The sequence below is a fragment of the Euprymna scolopes genome, chromosome 7 (assembly GCF_053919585.1).
Source record: "Euprymna scolopes isolate OS-2025 chromosome 7, ASM5391958v1, whole genome shotgun sequence".
In the NCBI taxonomy this organism is placed as follows: Eukaryota; Metazoa; Mollusca; class Cephalopoda; order Sepiida; family Sepiolidae; genus Euprymna; species Euprymna scolopes.
The window spans coordinates 70157460-70177471 of record NC_136488.1 but is presented as its reverse complement, the minus strand read 5'-3'; positions in this window follow the sequence as shown (position 1 = coordinate 70177471).

Sequence of the window (20012 nt, the reverse complement as noted above, 5' to 3'; positions counted from 1 at the left end):
TTTAAATGCTTAGTGCATGTCTGAATACCTGTTACGCATAACTTTTAAATTGACTGAATAGTTTGCTAGACACTTCAAAGGTTAAATCTTTTAAACTTTCACCCCTTGGCAGCTCAAATTTTTGATAACTTGCTCTATCTCTGAATATCCTTTATGCAAAATTTCAAGTGTTTAGACCCAAAATTATTGGTAGAGTTTTCAAAAGTCAAATCGTTAAACTTTGACCCCTTTACAGCCAATTTTCTGGCCGAAAACCGATTATAAAGATTTTTCCAAATCTCAATTCTCCTTATGTCAAATCTCCAGTCTCTAGACCGAAAATTGACAGGTAGGGGAATACACACACACACACACACACACACACACACACACACACATGGAGACATTTTCACTTTTATAGATATATATATATATATATATACTAGACTACCTGTGACCCGTTGGGTCAGTATGTTACATTAGCTATGGAATTAATGTATGAGCATGACACTTGTGACGCAAAGAAAATAGTTTTTTTTTTACATAACAGAAACATTTCTGTGAAAGTATATTAAAATGAAAAAACGGATCACTAAAACATGAAGAAAAAATCCTCCATATTCGTCTAAAGTTACCTATTTTTCCGAATAATCGCTCAAAAATCGAAAATTAAACATGATTTTCCTACGAATCAAACGCCGACGAAAGTCATTTAGCAGCAAAAACGCACATGAACCAACCGATGAGAAATATAAGAAAGAAAACCCATATTGGAATCCTTCAACCAAGTTATGGAAACTTAAAATCTAAAAAAAAATAATTAATAAAACCTGAAGCAAAAAACTAAAAACTAAATAAATAAGATAAAATAAAACTAATATTGAAACAGATTAGTAAATGTGTACACAAATTCACCGTTCTCGCACAACTATTTTGTATCTAGAAATGTAAACAAAAAATAAAAAAGAAGGAAGGAAGGTAGGAAAAGAAATAGATAGAAAGTAGTAGTAGTAGCAGTAGTAGTAATAGTAGTAATCTTAACTTTATTACAATTGTTCTTATGTTTGTCAACGGGTTAAAGTTGTTTAGTTGTAAGAAAATAATGACAGTATAGTTGTAATAAAGAATAGTTGCAAAACACCCCCACTCTTCCCATGTTAAATAATAATTTCGAAATAATAACGTTAATATTTCAGTGTGTAGGTCAAAATATGCAAAAGAAGAGATTTGTGTTTATTTGTTAACATTGTTATGGGTTAATGTTTATACGTGCATGCGCAACCAGATGTCGTAAACCAGAAAGTGAGTTACATCGCTCGTTACAAGGTCATCTGTGTTTTATAATTATATAGATTGGACCCAATATATAGTAATGATTTAAAAAGTTTTAAAAAATGCATCACCACCAAGAATTGAAACCAAAAGGTTTAGATTACGATTTACTTTTTCCTTTAGCGTTAATGTCTGAGCAATGAAGACATGTTTGCTGCAAGGCTAAAAAGTAAAACACAAACCAATAGCTATAAAGTTACGCATGCATATTCGTAATGCCGTCGTTCAACTTTCACCTGGCAAATTCTATTTCTTTAATTTTCACACTTTTGCACCATTTTCCCCTGGCTAGAACCCAAATATAAAGTTTTGCATAGATTCGCGTACCCTATATATTAAGTTTTATGTCCGTAGACCAAAAACGGACAAAGGAGTTTAGTAGGTAAATATTTTTAAATAAATATATAAACGCATACATAAATATATATAGAAAGAGGTTTGTGTTTACTATAACCTTTTTACATAAATATTATGCAAGTATAAATCATATAGATTATCTGCATGAATATAATTACACGTAATAGTTAACTAAAGATGATCGTCCCATATGAAAACCGAAAAAACTAACAGGGAATTAATTAAAATGAATGCTTAAAAAATATGCAAATTAGCTAGATCTTTTGCTAGTGAATGCAATTCCAAACCCATATATAAGAAAATTGTATTTTCTTTTTAAATAAATAGAAAATAGGCTTGTTTTTTTTCTGTTGTTCTTTACCTTCGGGCCAGGATCAAAGTGTAGTATCTGTTCCGGCTGATACTGCACTTAAGATAATTTGTACCAGTCAATGGAGGGGAAACCCTCTATACTGGGACAATTATTATTTTTGGTAACCAGAGTGACCCCTTTTAGGGGAGCTGGTTTTTACCTCACATTAAAAACGGCCTTGTGCCTAATTTGCTCAGTGGGGGAGCAAATAAATACCATCTGTTCCGGCAGATGCTGCACTTGAGATAGTTTGTACCAGTCAATGGAGGGGAAACCCTCTATACTGGGACAATTATTATTTTTGGTAACCAGAGTGCCCCCTTTTTGCCTACTTTTAGGGGAGCTGGTTTTTACCTCACATTAAAAACGGCCTTGTGCCTAATTTGCTCAGTGGGGGAGCAAATAAACACCATCTGTTCCGGCAGATACTGCAAGCAAAGACCATATGTGGGGGAAACTCCACATATAAGACCTTGGTCAATGTAGGGGCAACCCTTCATACCAATTGTCACTATCCAGCTCCCCTACTCCCCGGGGAGTTGGTCCCCATTTCCCCTTCACTTCTCACTTAAAAAATCGGCCTTGTGCCTAATTTGCTCAGTGGGGGAGCAAATAAATACCTCAAAGTGTAGTACCCGTTCCGGCAGATACTGCAAGCAAATACCATTTGTGGGGGAAACCCCACACATAAGACCTTGGTCAATGTAGGGGCAACCCTTGATACCAATTGTCACTATCCAGCTCCCCTACTCCCCGGGGAGTTGGTCCCCATTTCCCCTTCACTCCTCACTTTAAAAATCGGCCTTGTGCCTAATTTGCTCGGTGGGAAAGCAAATAAACATCCTGTTGTTCTTGACCTTCGGACCAGGATAAAAGTGTAGTATCTGTTCCGGCAGATACTGCAAGCAAAGACCATTATAAGACCTTGGTCAATGTAGGGGAACCCCTTCATACCAATTGTCACTATCCAGTTCCCCTATTCCCCGGGGAGTTGGTCCCCATTCCCCCTTCATTCCTCACATAAAAATTCGGTCTTGTGCCTAATTTGCTCGGTGGGGGAGCAAATAAACACCCTGTTCTGCAGATGCTGCACTTGAGATAATTTGTACCAGTCAATGGAGGGGAAACCCTCTATACTGGGACAATTATTATTTTTGGTAATCAGAGTGCCCTCTTTTTACCTACTTTTAGGGGAGCTGGTTTTTACCCCACATTAAAAACGGCCTTGTGCCTAATTTGCTTTGGTGGGGAAGCAAATAAATACATTAAATAAATAAAAAAAATGGTTTTTAATATGAATATCAATGCACAAAACAAACAAAAAAATTTAACAAATTTATAGGAGTATAGCTTTACATATCCGGCGTTGCCAGGTAAAACATATATTACCGGGCAGAGAGTTTAGTCACATACTATTTAAGATCCACCAACTGTCCTAAGTTGTTACGATTTTCTTGAAAGTTGACCAGATTTTGGATTTTGTAAGCATAAAACGTAGTCATTTTCATCTATGACATTCAAACAGAGAAATGAAATCACATAACTTAAAGGGAACTAACTCATTAGTTAAATCAAAACTTAATTCCGTTTTCAAACGCAGCTGATGTTAGTTATACTAATAATTAAAAGCTAGCGAGACCCGCGAACTCTTTCATATGTAATATATTGATGTTGGCATTCTGTGGATATTCAGCATAAATTGAGACGCCCTCATATTATTGTACCTATTTACTATGCCTCCCCACAGGACAGAGTTAGACACCAGGGTCGTTTTTTAACGTGAAGAAAAGGTACAAAAATAAAAATTGTCTCAGTCGTGAAGGATTTCTCCTCCACCGAAAGAGAACAAGAAAATGAAGTGCAGCATCTGAAGAACAGATACTACACTTTGATCTTGACCAAAAGGCCAAGTGAAACTGCCAAAGTATTTATCTAAACTAGCAGGGACACCCGGCATAGCCCGCTTAAATATGATATTTTAATTTATGCAGATTTCGTATATATTATTACAGAGTCAATCTTCTATCGGTTCTTGTATATTATAACGTTGTGATTTCAATAATAAAAAAAAATATATTCATATGACTCGGGTGCCTCAGCTTAAGTCGAAACCAAAACCAAAACTTATGAAGAAAAAAGATATATGCTATGGCTATGTACAGACCAATTTTATACTTTTTGGAAACATTTTAGGTTGTGAAATTAAAAAAATTAAAAAATGAATATATATCAGCTGACCGGTTCTGAAACTCGCTCAACAGAGCTAAAATCGAGCTTAATAATCACGTTTAAAAAGGGGGTGGGCAATGAATTGGAAATGAAAAGGGGAGGAAAAAAGAAAAGGCGGGGAAACTAACTTTTAAATAGAAATCACATTAAGCCTTAAGAGATTCTCTTTCTGTTTATAAAGGAAAGGTCTCAGCGTCTCAATCAATATGGTTTCTAGAATTTTCAGATGGTAGAGAGAGAGTGCGACTTACTAAGAATTAAAAAAAATTAACCCTAAAATTAGAAGCACAAATACGATTATTTATAAGGTGCTCTCCTATAGATATAGGTATTGCTCCAAACGTCCGAAGGTTGATAGTTTCCATTCCGAATTTTGGATGGAACATATTGTTTTACCCTGTTATCTACTCTTTGAGACGTTCGACGGACATAGCACACACCGCAGCTACATTTCAATAAATGAATAATGGAATTGTTAGGGAGGTGAGAACGTCTTTACAAATTGAAGATAAAATGGGTTTACAAGAAAAAAAACACGGGTATGTGATGCAAAATAACATTGTTGCATAACAGAAGAAATTTGTTTGGCAAATCTATCACTAATTTTATCTAGCCAAGGTAGGGTATTTGTCAACAGATGTTTGTTTAATTTTATTGAAATTAGAAATTTTATTTCTTATTGTAGATTCTACGATTTGCAATGGAAAACTATTATTGCAAAGAGTCTTGCTAATAAATTTGACTTCATCATTTAATTTGGTCTCTGAACATATCATAATAATGATATGGTAATAGCTTGGTTTGGGTTGGTTGTTTTTGTTTTACGGCATATCAACCCTTTTCAGGTTATTTAATGCCGAAGCCAAAGATTTTGAAGAAAATCTTTTTAATAGAATATATTTGTTGTTTTCAAGTCGGTTTCTATTTAACCCATAGTTGGGACCCTAACAGGTACTACCACTCCGGGTCAGAGAGGACCTGGGAGCAATGGCAATTAAAGGGTGGCTCCACACTCCCCAAAGCCCGCAAGCTGGGGCCTCACCACTGGATATAGTTTAAGGTCATATCCAGGACCTATGGTAATAGTGTTGATAAGATTATATTTTTGTTTGGTGGGGCAAAAAGAGTCCCAACGTGTGTAGAGACCTGTAAACGTAGGTTTACGGTAGATGAAAGTCAAGAAAACCGAAGGTGATTTACAAACCAGTACATCTAGAAAAGGAAGGGAAGAATTAATTTTATATATATATATATATATATATATATATATATATATATATATATATATATATATATAACTTGAGTTCCTTCCACTATAATCAAAATCAAAACCAAAACTTACAAAGAATTCTTGGTAAAATTATTTATACATAAATGAATAACTTGAGTGCAATCAGCTATAATCGAAACCGAAACCCAAAAAAACAAAAACAAAAACAATTATTCATTACAAAGAATAAACGATATTCACTCGGAAGAAAAAAGATGTAAGCGTGACACACAAAATAACACACAGGTATTAATATATAGATAAATTAAATTAAATGTCAATTAAATTAAAAATAAATTAAATAAATCAACTTTATATAATATTTCTAAATGGAATACTTAAAACAATTCTATTCCTAATTTCCATTAAAAATTTAGAACTAGTTATTAAAGCAGGTTTTCCTTAATGTAATATGCAAATAAGATGACCTCTTGAATGTTGATTACTTTTAAATAAATAGCATAAAATAACATATATAAAAAAAAAAATCGTTCAGGAATAAAAGTACATAAAAGTCCGTTTTCAGTATGAAAATTTATTTGTAGAACAGTGTACCTTGTATATATTAACTAAATTGGGAACAAAGAAACAGATAGGAATACGACTTTATTATAATATATATTATTTTATTTAATTTAGGTAAAGAAGATTACTATAAGTCGCTACAATAAATTTACTGTCTCAGTCTTAAAAGACATCGTAAGGCGAAAAGAGATCTCTGATCTTATTCATAAGAAATCATTAAATGTATAATATAGTAAATGATTGGCCTCAAATAAACCCAGAGGTCTCTTGTCGCCTGACGATGTCTTGTGAGACTGAAACAGTAAATTTATTGCAGCAACATGGTAATTTTGTCTACCTAAATTGAATAAAATAATATCTTGCTCTTCTTAATTGAGCACTATCGAGAACCTTGTTGAAATTTAATAGTTTTTACTTTTGGATATTCTAACATGGAACACACACACACACAAATATATATATATATATATATATATATATATATATATATATATATATATATATATGTATATAGTAAGTTATAAAATATATATGGCGATTAAGCTACACTGAATATTCCGCGTTTCATCCACTCTAGGACTCTTCGGGCTTATGCGCATAAGCCTGAAGAGTCCTAGAGTGGATGAAACGCGGAATATTCAGTGTAGCTTAATCGCCATATATATTTTATAAATTACTAACTAGCTCTACCTACGTATTGAGCACTTTTGAAGTAAATACTTAAAGTTTACGCATAAATCTATACTTTCATATATTAATTTTATGTCAGTAAATTAAGTATATATATATATATATATATACTAGCGGGGGAGGCAGTACCCGGCTTTGCCCAGTCGTAATATACGCTTAAATATGATATTTTAATTTGTCCAGATTTCGTATATATTATTATAGAGTCGTGATTTCAAAAGTAAAAAAAAAAAGTATTTGGGTGTCCTCAGCTAAAACTGACACCAAAAGCAAATCTGTAAAGTTCACTGTACCAACACGCATATGAACTGATTAAAAATTTAGAATAAACTGAGATGATTGTACAAAATGTATAGATTTTTTCGATTTTTATCCATTTTGATCCCTTAACAACTATTTTAACGGACTTAAGACTCATAAAAGAACGGTCCATAAAAAATCCAATCATTTGAGGGCCCAGCGCTACTCTGCGATTTTTAGTTTCGGAAGAGATAGTTTGATAATATGGAGACAGACAGACATATAGCCTTTTATATATTAGATATATTGTTTGTATACCTACAGACACTAATGTTTCATGCTTTCGCAATTATCAGTGTAGGAAGTGATAATTATTGCTGGTCGGTAGATGCAAATCCAGTTACAAAATCAACCTTTGATTGGCTAGGACGTTATTTGTATAACAGCAGCAATAAACATGACACGAGAAATTAAACACCTATAAATGCCAAACGCGGGCATAACATCGTAAAGCAGTCAGTGAGCATTCTAATGACCGAGAGTCTGAATGTTGCCCATCGCTAGTTGATCGCCTTTTGTTAATCCCCCAGAAAGGGCTGAATTTTACTACTCATAAAAGAGACTTATAATTATGAATATTAATAATTATTTTTATACATACAGACGCTAGTGTTTCATGTTTTCGCAATCATCATTGTAGGAAGTGATAATTACTGCTGGTCGGCAGATTCAAACCGAGTTACAAAGTAAACCTTTGACTCCATTGGCTATGACGTTACCTCTACATAGGTAATATTTTCCTTTCCACTTCACATTAAATAATGGAATATCTACTGAATGACAGTTATTATTATTATTTTTATTATTATTATTATTATTATTATTATTATTATTATTATTATTATTATTATTAATATTCATCGCCTTCATTCAGACGTGAAAGACAAAAAGATACCCCCTGTGAGAGTAGCCGCACATGTAATTGTAAAGCAAGAGTTGCGCAATTTCAACCAAATCTCTCCTGAATCGACACTGTTTGATTCCAGTGGCACAGAAAAAATTCAGGTCAACTAGAAACAATGACAATGACAGTAGAGAGCACATACTGCACCTGGTATTCCCAAATGGTCACGTATTTTAGTACTAACCAGTGTCAACGTTACTTAACTTCAGTGATCTAGCGATCTAACAGGAACAGTGTGTCAAACGTGATTATGCTTAATTATAATAATTATTATTAATTTGATTATTATTATTATTATTATTATTATTATTATTAATTTGATTATTATTATTATTATTATTATTTTGATTATTATTATTATTATTATTATTAGTATTATTATTATTAATTTGATTATTATTATTATTATTAATTTGATTATTATTTTTATTAATAATGTTTTTATTAATAACTAGCATGGGTGTCTGGCGTTGTCCGGGTGTTTGGAGGTGTGTGTTGAATAATAAAAAAAAAGTTAGTAGGAAGGCAAACTCGAACCCGCACCGCAAAGGAGGAAAAGAACGTGAAAAAAACTTGATGTCTTTGTTGTTACGACCACCGTCAAACCAGAAGTGACATAGGTTTAAATCAAGGCTAGACAATCGAAAAGAGGGGATGACTTTCGAAAATATCGGTGAAAAAAAGCGACCCCTCCCTGTAGAAAAGTGCCCAGGTCAGTGTGAAGAAATCAATGTTTTAAGCAAATTTTTCGATATTTATCGTCTGAAGGATCGAGCTTTAAAACGATACTGATCTTGTGAAAATCCGTCGCCTCTCTCGAAAGTTTTAGGCAGACAAGCAAACATACATGCATACATTTATATATGGATAGCTCAAATGTTCGACCCAAACCGATTAAAAAGCTTGCCCTATCTCTGAATACCCTTTATGTAAAATTTCCAAAGTTTAAACAAAAAATTGTCTGAGTAATTTGGTAGAGACCGCAGAGGTAAAATCTTTTTAACTTTGACCCCTATTATGACCCCTTAACAATTATTGTTTTGGGCTCAAACCAAGTTATTAAGTTAGATATATGTCCAAGGAACCTATATCTAAAATTTCAAGTGTTTAGACCCAAAATTGGCGGAGGAATTTGGTAGAGTTCTCAAAGGCCAAATCGTTGAACTTTGACCCCTTAACAGCTAAATTTCTGGCCGAAAACCGATCACATCGATTTTGCCAAATCTCAGTACCCTGTATATCAAATTTCGAGTCTGTAGACTAAAAATTGACAGTTATTGCGTAGGAAAATGTACACAGACAGACACACAGACACAAAGACAGACACACAGACACGTTCACTTTTATAGATATATAGATATATTTTATCTTCTATCTTCTTCTCTTCTATCTATCTATCTATATATATATATATATATATATATATATATAAATAAAATGAACTCATTTTTTCCCGTCTGATTTTGACATTAATAGGATTAAAAATCAAGATATTTCATGCAAATATAATATGCACAAACGGCAGAACAATATCTGAGGTGTGTTATAGGCTTATTATTTCTCAAATTCCTCGATAATCTTAGATTGCTATACTTTTTCTGCTGAGAAGTCACGGCCAAAATCGGTTAAGATCAATGGAAGTGGTAAAATATTTTCTCTCTCAAAAATTCCTCCTCCCCCTGCCACCACTTAACACCGTTTGGGGATCGTTCACAAGGAACAGTTGAGAAGATAACACCGGTTTGGCTTCGTAGTTCTTTCATGTGAAGTTATTTAAAATCACTAAACTAAGCTGAATTGCTCTGTGGCGTAGTGGTTAGCGTGTTGGACAATTCACATTATATTTTCACGTTCGCGCCGACCTACCGTAGTCGTTTTTGTTTTTGTTTTTTTTTTCTCCCCTAAACAACTGGAATGGACTTTTCTTGGTTGCCGAACTGTTAACGTTGCAGATGGGTTTTTTTTTTTTTTTCACACTTTATTTTCCTACTTTTAAACATGACTCCGGGTTTGATCCTTCCTACTTACCTACCATAACATTTTTTACAACTCCCCCCCGTCCCGGAAACAAACACTCGGGCAACGCCGGGTATCCCCGCTAGTTATTAATAATATTATCATTATTAATACTTTTATTATAATTAATTAGCTTATTATTACGCACGGCAAAGTTTCACGGTTAAAAAATATTTTAATATTTTTAATAGTTTTTATTTTAATTTGAGGGTCACATCAGTATTTTCCACTGTCAAAACAAAATATTACGAATTAAAATTTTTTAAATATTTTTTAAAAAAATATTTTACTTTAAATTTTACGCTTTCTTTTATTATGCACAGCAAAGTTTCACGTTTTTTTTTAAAATATTTTTTTATTTAATTTGATTTATAAATCTGAAATATGAAAACTCATATTGTTTACTACGTGTTAACAATCGCAGAAATTAAAGAAAAGAGGTGGAATTTATATTTGGTTACGTGTTTTATTACTTCCGATTTTATTTTGTTTTATTTTGTTCGTTTTTCTTTGGAAACAATAATACACTTATTAAAAATGATTTCGTTTTTCTGTTAAATAAATAGTTATAATTTTCTGAACAAAATAACACATGATTTGACGGTGTAAAATACTGATGTAATCTTTCCAGAGTTGTCGAACTTACTTTCGACATTGTCGGGCGTAACTGCAAGACTGCCGGAAAGTTATAGTCCGTATAAAATCTAAACGTGTATAACCACTTTAAACCTCCAGATATATATTTTCATGAAATTTAAATTATCACACAAATTTTGAAGACTTTTTTTTTTGAAGGATTCCAAAAAAAATTAAAATAAAATGATATTGATAAATGATAATGACGATGAAATGATAATGGTATTGTGAGCATAGTAAAAACGTACGTAATAGTGATTCTCATTCAATCCCGAGCATCATGGGGTGTTCTTGCTAGTTTATTCTAATTTGCTTTTAGCAATTCAGACAAATGGATTAGATTATTTATACGCTTTGTATATATATATATATATACACACACATATATATATTATATATATACATATATATATTATATATATACACACATATATTATATATATATATATATACACATATATATTATATATACACACACACATATATATTATATATATATACACACACACACACACACACATATATATATATATACAGAGAGAGAGAGAGAGAGAGAGAGAGAGAGAGAGAGAGAGAGAGAGAGAGAGAGAGAGAGAAATTTGAATACCATACATGAAGATCATGGAAAACACCAGGCCAAATCCGTCCCTCGAGTGAGTTTTGTTTGGCCCACCATCTGGCTTAGGGTACGATATAAATAAATACTTTTTGTAAAATATGTTTTTTTAATTTAATTTTTTTTTAAATATTTCTGTAGTAAAATAAGTGATAGCGTTTAAATATAATCAGAGTATATATATATTATTTTCTTCAAACTCACAGAAAATTTCTTTGCATATTCAATAACATTATTATCCTGCATGACAATGTAGTGAAAGCTGTTTGACCTTCCACCTATAATCGGCATAACTTTTTGGCCCTCTCGCTCCCAAAGGTGGCCGACTCCTGGTCCACACTTATGACTATAGTCACTTCTATATTCGCATAGATGCAAAACTCTTATTACAGACTATAAAATTTCCCTAACCCTAACCCTAAACCAATGCAACAGTTTTGTCAGCTGGATTCTTTAATGAAGTCAATAAAATGTCTTGAAGAAAACATTAAAAACAACCCGGCTTGCTAAAAACGAGTCGCTGGACATGGCTGGGATTCGCAGAACAAGGACCTTCTGCGGTTTTATTAAAGAATTTGATAAATCAGTAGAGAAGGGGAAAGACTGAAGACCGGTGGTAACGCGTCATGTCCCTCGTTTCCTCCCCCCCCCCCGGGTGATCAGAGGAAAACAAACGTTTCAGAGATGTAGAAAAACAGCGGTGACAAAGACAAGACGCACAAAGCTCAAAGAAATTGACAAACGGTCAACAAAGTTTGGGCCATAGCGGAATCATCCATTAACAATGAATGGAAGTGGAGTTTAATCAAACATCATCTTTTATCAAAAACTGATTCCTCGCAAATTAAATATTTCCACTAACACGCCATCTTATTGCTCATTGTATGAAGCGCAAATCAATGCTTACTTTCATCGGTCGAATTTCTTCAGAAACGCATTATTCAAAACACTGTGTACATCTACCACAAATTCAGAAACATATTCGATGTATAGAAGAGACGTTACTAGTCTCCCTCTACTCTATTCTTATTTATACGGAGGTTACTTTACTGTTTTTCCAAATCTGATTTCTCTTTGAAAACATTCATAGCAACATCAGGAAGCGGAGCCAGAGGAAAAAAAAAAAAATAAAAAAGACAAAAAAAAAAAAGACAAAAAGCAAAAACAAAACAAAATAGAACAAGGTACTAACATTGAAGTTTTTTCTTTCTCATTGAAGTTAGGCGGCCATCTTAGTATCTATCTATCTATCTATCTATTATATAAACATTGTATGTTGGTGCGTTCCTTATGGACCCTGAAACGGCATGGCCGATGTTTTAAAATTGCATACAAATGTACTTTATGTACCTGGCAGGGTTCTTAAATAGATTTTGTATTAGCATATCTTCGATATGTACTGGTAATTGAAAAACTTCGACTAAAGAAAAGAACAATAAATGCTAAAAGAATATGCAAAACAATATATGTGAAAATGAAGTATGAAATACCAAGAAAATGAAATACATTAATCCAGGTAGAGTTTGCACTCATTGGGAAAAATGTATAAAATATTTATTGTATTTATGTAAGAATGCACAATAATAAGTAGAAATGTTTATATATATATATATATATATATATATATATATATATATATAATAGGACAACAATCATTAAGCTATATATATATATATATATATATATATATATATATATATATATATATATATATATATATATAAATATTAGGGATGGGACGATTCTAATAATTTTTTTCCGATTCCGATACAATTACCGATTCCGTATTAAATTCCCGATTCCGATACAATTACCGATTCCGATTCTTTCTAAATCTCTAAATATTTAACTATAAAGCTGTTATTTTTCGCGATTACCGTAAAAACACATATTGAATGTGCAGATCTTTTCTCAAACGTAAAGATACACTTGTGAGGGATAATCTATTAGTTTTAGTTTTACTAATGAATATCTATTGGTTAGTTTTACTAATGAATATCTATTGGTTTGAACACTATTGTGTTCAAACCAATAGATATTCATTATTTTATTATTACTAGCAGCAGCAGAAGACTTTTTTCTTTAAAGAAAATCAAATAAAAATGCCAGTGGAAAGAATCGTTTTTGGCATCGGAAAATCGGCACAAATCTTTTCGATTCCGATACTACAAAACGTTCTGATTTTTTCGATTTCCGAATCCGATTAATCGTCCCATCACTAATATATATATATATATACATATATATATATATATATATATATATATATATATATATATATATATATATAGTAAGTTATAAAATATATATGGCAATTAAGCTACACAGAATATTCCGTGTTTCATTCACGCTAGAACCCTAGCGTGGATGAAACGCGAAATATATTCTTTGTAGCTTAATTGCCATATATATTTTATAACTTACTACCTACGTATTGAGCACTGCTGAAGTAAATACTTAAATTTACACTTTCGTATATTAATTTATGTGATTAAATTAAGTCGTAATATATATATATATATATATATATATATATATATATACATATATATATATATATATATATATATATATATATATATATATATATATATATATACATAGATTTTGTTGTTGATTTTTAAACGATATTGAGGCTAACGTCTTAACCTTGAAGATCGGATGTTTTTTTTAGAAATTGCCCGTTTTTTTATTTTGGATGTAAACAAATAATATTTTTTATTTATTCATTTATTTATTTTTAAAACAGTAATCTACGTACATGCATGTTTCGGGACCCTACCCATCTTCAGCGTAGCTTGACTGTTATTAGGATTCGAACCCTGGACCTTATGTATTTCAGTCCAGCGTCTTAATGGCATCATAGCGTACTGAAAGTCCTAATAAAAGTTAAGTCAGAAGAGGGTTAAGGCTCCGAAAAATGCATGTACGTAGATTACTGTTTTAAAAATAAATAAATAAACAAATAAATAAAAATATTTGTTTATGTCCAAAATAAAAAATGGGCAATTTCTAAAAAAAAAAACAAAAACAAAAAAAAAAAAACCCCGATCTTCAAGGTTTACTTTTGTGTTGTTTTCTCTCTTAGCTACGTAATTTACGGAAATTTGAATCCTGGACAACGTCAGGTTACCCTGTTAGTAACATATAAAGAAACATATGAAAGAGGACCAAACAATTTTACCTGTAACGAATCTAATAATAATAATAAAAAAACGAAATCAAAAGTCTGTTATTATAAGGATCAGTCATCACGGAGATGAAATAAAGTGCACTCTTTGAGATTAATCTGTTGTCCGTCTATGGAATTGAGACAATTCATAATTCCCCCAATACCGTCCTCTCTCTTTACCCTCCCTGCATGGCTGACCATGTGAAACAGTGATAAGAAACGGAGGTGGAAAAACGTAGTCAACTGGAAATAAACACACATAAATAAGTAAATCAGATAAACATCATGAAAATCGTGAAATGTTCGGATAAAATTAACTGCGGACTCTTTTAGTTCCTATTCAGTGAATGATTCATAAAAACATAGAAACATTTCGCCATATAACAAATCTAATTATTTCGAAACAAAACTAACAAAAAAAAACCCTCCTAAATAACAAAGAAGTATGATTGGCTAATCAGAGCCTTTTTTTTTTTTTTTTTTTGGTTTTGCAGATTTTATTATTTGCTTGAATCATTGTGAGAAAATTGCAAAACAGACTAAAAAAAAAAACAAGCCAAAACACGATATTAAAAACAATGTAAAACAAGACAAACAATGCTAAACAATATTTAAAAAATACAAAAAGTAAAAATTCAAAGCAAATTAGAAAATATCAAAAAAATAATTTAAAAATTTGTTTACAGAATAAAAAACAAAACAATGGAAAATACAATATTAAAAAATGCAAAAACTTACCATTCAATGCAAAATAAATATTAAAACCAATTCAAGATACAATATTAAGAACAATTCAAATTTGAATATTAAAACAATTCAAAATTCAATACTAAAACAATACAAAATACCATATTTAAAACAATTCAAAATTATAAACAATGCAAAACAAAATTTATTTATTGCGGACTATTATTCTCATTTTCTTTGATGTTGTTTCATAACGTTTCGGCCGACTATACATCTGGCCTTCATTAGGTGGTAACCGCGAAGGATAGGAACTCTAAATCCCTTAACTGCATTCTCAGCAACAACTGCCATCCATAGTTGTTGTCATCTTACCACGTTTTTGGCCAAGTAAGCCTCTAGCCGGATTTGGGTAGGATTGAAACCGCTATCTTCAGACAATGTCCATCTGGAACCATAAAAATTCAATGTTTCTATCAACTATGCCACGGGCCCCGAAGCCGGCCAGAGGCTTACTTGGCCAAAAACAGGGTGAGACGACAACTATGGTTGGCCGTAATTGCTGAGAATGCAGTTACGAGATTCGGAGTTCCTATCTGTCGCGGTTACCACCTGACGAAGGCCAGAGGAATAGTTAACCGAAACGTCGTGAAACAACCTCTAAGAAAGATGAGAAAAATAATCCGCAATAAATAAATTAATATAAATAATACTCATCTCAATAATGAATTCTAATTAAAATAATATATAAATGCGAAACAATATTAAAATACAAAAATAAAAATACAAAACAATATTAAAATACAAAAATAAAAATACAAAACAATATTAAAAAAATTTAAAACAAAGTAAAAAAGGCCAAATTTAAAAATATATATTTAAAGTAAAAATGTTTTTTGTTTAATATTTTTTTATACCAGTTTGCCGATTGAGAATGGTTCACATTCAAAATGGCGTTAACATCCTCAGGATGTTTTCATTAATGCTTTGAAGTCATCCATGAAACATTTAAAATACATTACATACGTATCGATCTGTCCCTTCTGCAAATGCTGTAAAACTTCAAAACTTTAAAAACTATTATTATATAAAAATAATATTATTAATATGAAATTTAATATTTAAAGCAAAAATGATGTTGTATTTTTGTTTTCTAAGTTTGCTAAGGAAGAATGGCACCAGCACTAGCTGCCTCCCAGCAATGCTCCAGAGATCTCCTTACTTTTAATTTTTGATTCCTCAGTTGCAATGCTTATAGTAAGCAGTTATATAGTTCCTATTTATTAAAACCTTACATGAACAAAGTTTATAGTCACAGTCAGATTTTAGAAGAGGCATATCAAGCATCACTAAAATGGCACTATATTGTGGAACACATTAAAACGGGGTTGTTTTCCTGCAGATTACAACATAGTCGTTGTTTGTTTTGTTTTTTATTGGTTCCCAACGTTTCGGCCAACTTCCTCTGGCCTTCGTCAGGTGGTAACCGCGACGGATAGGAACTTCGAATCTCCTAACTGCATTCTCAGCCATCACTGCCATCTGTAGTTGTCGTCGTCTCACCACATTTTTGACCAATTACCTCTGGCACGCTTTGGGTGGGATTGAAACCGCTATCTTCAGACAATGTTCATCTGGAACCGTAGAGATTCAACGTCTCTATCAACTGCGCCACGGGCCCCGAAGGGCGATCAAGGTTGGATTCTTTGATCTTATAAATCCACATTTATTCATTATCTGATCTTTCATAGTCGGGTCCGTACCGATTGGTATATATATTATTCCTTAATTGGAATTTTTTATTTTGAGATGAGCATTTTTATGTTAATTTTATTTTTATTTCGGACTATTAGTCTCATCTTTATTAGTTGTTGTTTGTTTTGTTTTTTATTGGTTCACAACGTTTCGGCCAACTTCCTCTGGCCTTCCTATCCGTCACGGTTACCACCTGACGAAGGCCAGAGCAAGTTGGCCGAAACGTTGTGAACCAATAAAAAACAAAACAAACAACAACTAATAAAGATGAGACTAATAGTCCGAAATAAAAATAAAATTAACATAAAAATGCTCATCTCAAAATAAAAAATTCCAATTAAGGAATAATATATATACAACATAGTCATTTTCAAATCTAATATTAGCAGATTTCTGTCATATTCCAACTTAAATGATTCCATCCATCATTGTAAATCCTGTCATAATGTTCTTCTTTTCTTAACTGATAATCATTTCATCTCATTAACACTTATTCTCGAATAGCTATTGACCTTGATAAACGATTGCTTATTTAGAAAAATATTATATATATATATATATATATATATATATATATATATATATATATATATATATAAAATTCACTTTGTGTGTGTGTAAGTTCCTTCCTGATAGGTTCCGAAACGGCTGAGCCTATCTTTTGCAAATTTCACACCAGGGTAATTTATATGTCTGGCAGTGATCTTAGATATGTTTTATACAGAAATTCGTCCGAGAAGTATCGAAAATCGAAAACATCCGATCCTAAAAAATAGTCTTTCTTTCTTATAGATAAAAAAGAATTTTTATAGGAAAATATTTTAAGTGGCCCCAGCAAGGGAGATAATAAAATCTCAACAAATAATTTCTTCTTAGAAAAAGAAAATGCGTTAACATCTGTAATCATAGTTCAGTGGTAGAGCATTCGATTACAGATCGAATAATCCCGTGTTCTAGCCCGGGCAAATCTCACCATTTTATTTTAATTTTTTCTTATTAACGAATTAAATTTACGATAAAAGAAGAGGTACCATTTAAAATCGTCGCATATTTTAAAACTAAACGTTAATCAAAAGTAACTTTTTCAGGGCATTCATCGTCAAGTCCAAATATCAGCTGACGTAATATTGTAAACAAACACGAACAGAATTTGATGAACCACATCATCGTTATTACTTACTTATTTATTTATTTTTCAAATTATTCCACCGGGCAAATTATTTATCTTAATATATAATATTCAATAGAAGATTTATTCCATAATACATACATACACAATCTGCATAAATAAAAATATCATGTTTAAGCATATTGTAAGATATATATATATATATATATATATATATATATATATATATATATATATATATATATATATATATATATAATATAAAGCTGAATGTGTGTGTGTGTGTGTGTGTGTGATCACGAATAGGTTCCTATATGGTTGACTATTTTAAAAAACTGATTACATATAATGATAGAAGATGCATCGAGACACAGGAATGGGTATGTTTGATCTGGCAGAACGGTGGTTCATTAAAATTGTGGGGTCTGCGTTCCCGCTTGGTCCATAAAGTATGGAAATAAAAAATTAAAAAATTAAAAAAAAAGACGTTTACAAATGTTTCTGATATAGATGTACATGAGAATACTTTGATAAGTATGTTTTAAATTAAATAGGGACGGTATAATAAAATTGTGGGGTCTGCGTTCGCGCCTGGCCTCCGTAGAATGGAAATAGGCACAAACTTTAATAAAGACTTTTCATATCTATCTGCGTAAGTATACTTTAATAATTATGTTTCAGTTTGACGAAATATGGTATAATAAAATTATGGGGTGTTCATTCGCACCTGACCTCCATAGAATGGATATTATGTCACAAAGTTTAACAAGGTTTTTTAATATAGATCCACAAAGTATTGTGATAAGTGTTTCAGTGTGAAAAGGTATGGTATAATAAATTATGGGGTTTATCTATTTTATTTTTACTTTCATCATATTTTGCTTTGGTTTTGATACCTCCAAATTCGAAAGTATCTATTTACAACCCTTCCTGTCATAACCTATCATACTTTCATAAATCAGAGTCAATTTTCTGTAGGCTATTTTTGAACCCAGTCGACGACGGGTACTTTTGCTAGTATATATATATATATATATATATATATATATATATATATATATATATATATATATATATATATATATATATATATATATTGCATTAACAAGACCAAAACTTCAAAAAAGCAATTGATAGCAACAGAAAGTGTATTACATTGTACGTTACAATTGTTTCAATACCAGTTGGACAATTTCAAGCATTATGGCGTTTGAAAATTTTCACATAACTAGCATTTCTTCAGACCTCTTGAATAAATACACTTCGACAATAGAACATTGTTTAAAGAAAATTCCCTTTACGGAAATGGAGCATTGCTCGATCGTACAATATGCTTAAACATGATATTTTTTATTTATTCAGATTGCATATGTATGTATTATAGGATCAATCCCTTATTCAATATGATATTTAATATCTATTTAATATATATTCATATTTAGTATATTTTTATTTAATATATATTTATGTATATATTTATTTAATATATATTTATATATATTTATTTAATATATATTTATATATATATATATATCTATTTAATATATATTTATATATATCTATTTAATATATATTTATATATATTTACTTGATATATATTTATATATATTTATTTAATATATATTTATATATATTTATTTAATATATATTTATATATATATTTATTTAATATATATTTATATATATTTATTTAATATATATTTATTTAATATATATTTATAGATATCTATTTAATATATATTTATATATATATTTAATAGATATTTATATATATATTTATTTAATATATATTTATATATATTTATGTAATATATATTTATATTAAATATTTATTTAATATATATATATATATAATGTTTAAATATATATTAAATAAATATTTATATTTTGTATTCACACTCAGAAACAATTGTTAAGTTTCATACTCATTTCCTTCATTGATTCACTCACAAGTTACCAAAAGTGACATGCATGTTGACTGCACAAATGTTTCCAGCTATGGTTCAGTTGATTTGTGGACGCCCAGACTAGAGTTAGCTTACTATAGCAACGGCCTATATTCATAG